This window comes from Poecile atricapillus, chromosome 26 (genome assembly GCF_030490865.1).
Source record: "Poecile atricapillus isolate bPoeAtr1 chromosome 26, bPoeAtr1.hap1, whole genome shotgun sequence".
NCBI classification, from domain to species: Eukaryota; Metazoa; Chordata; class Aves; order Passeriformes; family Paridae; genus Poecile; species Poecile atricapillus.
In genome coordinates this window covers 2,098,383-2,102,240 of record NC_081274.1, presented here as the reverse complement: position 1 = coordinate 2,102,240, position 3,858 = coordinate 2,098,383, and the positions used below count along the sequence as shown (strand labels likewise).

The 3,858-nt window shown below is 52.2% G+C and overlaps 1 pseudogene; it reads right to left on the bottom strand.

Annotated features, from left to right (window-relative positions):
• The window catches only part of LOC131588506 (zinc finger protein 850-like), a 398,523-nt pseudogene that overhangs the window by 311,287 nt on the left and 83,378 nt on the right, over window positions 1-3,858 (bottom strand).

Sequence of the window (3,858 nt, the reverse complement as noted above, 5' to 3'; positions counted from 1 at the left end):
CTTTTTGTTATAGTATTTAGGAAAAGTAGTTAGTTATGGTAGTTAGCACTGTGAGTTAGTTAGGGTAAGTTAGGACAGCCTGTTTGTTATGGCAGTTATTTGAATAAAATCTCTGTTAAAGCTCAAGTCCCTTGAGGTGTCCTGTCCTTCTCCCGCTGTGACTCAGCTGCCCGGAGCACTGCGAGGGGAGAGCGGGCCCAGCCTCGCCCAGAGCTGAGCCCCAGCAGAGCCTGGCAGAGCCCAGAGCAGCCTCGGCATCTGCAGAGTCAGCCTGGAAGGAGGCGCTTGGAGCCTTCTGGGCTGCAGCCGGCTCTTGCTTACAAACTGTGTGCGCTGGAAAATGCCTCTGGTTCTGCGGGAGGGCAGAAGGGGCCCGGGGAAGGCCCAAGTGCTCCATGCAAGGGAAAAACCTGCCCTGTGTTTGTGATAAATAACTATGTTGTTGTTGGCCTTTGCTATTATGTGTTGGCTTTTGCAAATTATTATAATCACAACGATTTTGATATAGCACAGTTTGTAATCACTTTTAACTGCTTTTGATATAGTAATGTTATAAATGACTTTCAAATTTCCAAACAATCAAATTTAATTAATTGATAACATAGTTTAATAAATTGGATATTAAATGATGAACGAATACAGTTCAGTAAAAGAATACAATTTAGTAAAAAAGAGATACAATTTAGTAGATATATTCAGATACATATTTTTTATATATATATATATGTGAATATAATTGGCCAGTGGTTACAAAAGGTTAAGGCATAAGCAAAACTGACCGGGGAACGGGGGGCGCTTCTCACCTCACCTCACGTACGAAACAAAGCACTTCAAGCTGAAATTACATACTGTATGGTTATACGTATTCATTAATGTTTCCCATAAGTTTCCTCCTTTTTCTGATTTTGCTGACCATTTATTTTCTAAACAACATCCTGTACCTTAATTTTGACGTGTGACATCTGCAAAGGGGTACATGTGCTTTATAACACTTATTCTTGATCGTTTCTAATAATAACTTTAATAACAGTTACAATTTAGTTAGCACGAATCAATTCCATTTATTACACTGGGAATGGGGAACCCCTGCACTTCCATTTCTGGGCGAACCCCCCTTCCTGGGCACAGAGACCCCCTTGGATGTTCATTTCGGGGCACCGAGACCCCCTGGTACCCCCTTACCCAGCCCCAAAAACCCCTGCACCCCCTTATCTGGAACCTGGAACCCCCAGAACCCCCATTTCGGGACACCGGGACCCCACTGAACCTCCATTTTCAGGCACTGGGACCCCTTGAACCCCAGAACAGAGGAAGGGACCCCCTGAACTCCCATTCCGCTGCAGCAGGACCCCCGTGCACCCCTGTATCCAGGACTGGAACCCTCCCAAACCCTCCATCCTCACACCCTGGGACCCCCCTGCAGCCGAGCCAGGGACCAGCCAAAATGAGAATGGATCCCCCAAAACCACAGCTCTTCCTTTTAAACAGAAAAGGGGAGATGTTGTGGTGTATTTTTGTTTAAAGTTTGAAGCTGTTTGTATAAGTGGTTTGTTCTGTTACCCCCCTGCTTTGTTGGTTTAACCCAAAGTTATCTCCTCCCCTGCCCCGCCCATTATTGTATCCCAACCCCTTTTTCCAGCACCTTCCCTATCAATCTTGTCCACCCTGCCCCTTGTTCCCAAATGTTCCCTGTCAATCCTGCCTTATGCCAACCCCCTGCTTGGACGTCCCCTTTGGAAATCCCCTAATCCACAGCACCCCATTGGTCCATGTGTCCTATTCCCCTCCCCAGGATATCCCTCACTGGTTGAAGTTTTGTATCCACCCCTGGACCCTCCCCATATGTAAATTGCTGTACGCTTGTATTCTGTGTCTTTTGTCCCTGGACCCTTGGGCGGTTAAAACTTTCCCTCAAACCCAATATAAAAGACCTTCCCCCCACTATTGCCTCCACACTGTGTCTGACAGCTGTTAAGTGCTGTAGAGCATTGCTCTAAGCCACACCTCGAGTCATCCTGCTCCCGAGGTGTGTCCCACTTCCAGCGTGGAGCGGATGAAGAGTTAACCGGGTCGGGCACTGTGTCACACCCAGCTGATCCCAGTGTGTCCCCACTCTCTCCCAGTGCCCTCCAGCATGTCCATCTCGCTGGTGCCCTTGAGCTGCAGCCAGCAGCTCCTGGTGCTGCTGGAAACCGCCCCCGGCAATGCGGGCTCAGCTCCAGCTGCCAGGTGGAGCACGTCAGCCTGGAGCACCCCCTGAGCCGGCACTGGGGCACGGCCCGGCCCCCACAGCACCGGGGGCAGCGGGGGAGGCACTGGAGGGGCTGGGAGGAGGATTGGGGTGTGCTGGGAGTATGGATGTTAACTATGAGCAAAAGTAGGGAGCACAGTGCCTGTGGAATAGCAGGCCACATAACTTTCTCAGTCTCGCCTGAGAAAGTGGCCTGGGAAAACATAAGGAGGAATTAAAACAATCCTCAGAGACAGAGAACAGCCCTGCAGGTGCTGTTTGTCAGTTTCTTGTTTTCTTGCAAGAGAAGGTCGAGGGGTGGTGTACCCCACTGACCAATGATGGTGATGTGTTAGTTCACTGACCAGTAAGAGTTTTACTTTTCTATACTTTCACGTATCGGTCTATAAAAGAAGATCTTAGGTAATAAACCTTAAGAGCTCTCCTGTTCAACTCACAAGAGAGTCTGTGTCGTTCTTCTTGCTGTTCCCAATAGAGCAACACTGGGAGTAACTGGGAGGGAGTTTGAGATAGACTGGTTTAAACTGGGGAAGGGATTGAGGTGCTTAGGATGGCTAAGAAGGGGATTAAAGGTTGTTGGGGAGGGTGGGATGGGGTTCTGGGGGGTCCTGGTGGAAACTGGGAAGGAGTTTGGGCGTGCTGGGTGTCACTGGGAGGGATTTGAGTGAGTCTGGAGAGGCTGGAAGGAGACTGGGCATTGGAAAGCAGGGATTGGGATGTGGTTCATTGTGCTGGGAAGAGACTGAGAGGGTTCCTGATGAGTCCTGGTGGGGCTGGGAAGGGACTGGGAGAGGGTTTGGGGGTCTTGGGTGGGCTTGGAGAAACTTGGAGAGTGCTTGGAAGGGCTTGGGGTGTCCGTGTGAGGTTTTACGGGGGATCCTGACCCCTGCAGACCCCCCAGAGATGCCACCGGACACCGCCCACAGCAAGATGCTGATGGGGATCGGGGGCTCAGTTTCTACCTGTGCAAGAAGGTGAGGGGGGTCCTGGGGGTCATATCCTCCCTCTCCTGGAATGTGTGTGCTCCCCCAGGCCCCCCAGCCTGATGTCACCCCCTTTTCTCTGCCCAGAGAGCTCCTGAGCTGCTGGTGTTCGCAGCCCCTCCCTGTGGCCTTGCACCCGGCCAGGAGCCCCTGCTCCATCCCTGCAGTGATTCTGGAGGGGTCGTGTGTCCCCCCAGCCCCGCTGTCACTCTGCTCCCACCCAGCTGCTACCAGTGTTCCCAGTAAAGCTTCCCAGTTCACCCCTGTCCCGTTTATGGGGGTCAGTGGGGAGGGACATGGGGTGACCCCGCGGGGGGGCTGTGGCAGGGACAGACCCTGCCCCGTGATGGATCAGGACCCCCGTGTGTCCCCCCCATGTGTCATCCTGTTCTGGGGACTCCTTGGGAGACACCAAACTCCAGCATGGCACCCAGCAAACCCTAAAAAGCACTGGGACCCCTGAAGCCACCAGGGAAATTTGGGGAGGGGGTGCATGGGTGGTGCCCAAACCATGCCAAGAGCCCAGCACTGCCCCAGCTCGATCTGCCCTGGTTCCATCCCAGCTCCTTCCGTGGGATGCGAAGGAATTGGAAAAATGGGGATCCAAGGCTGGGCGCTGGGCTC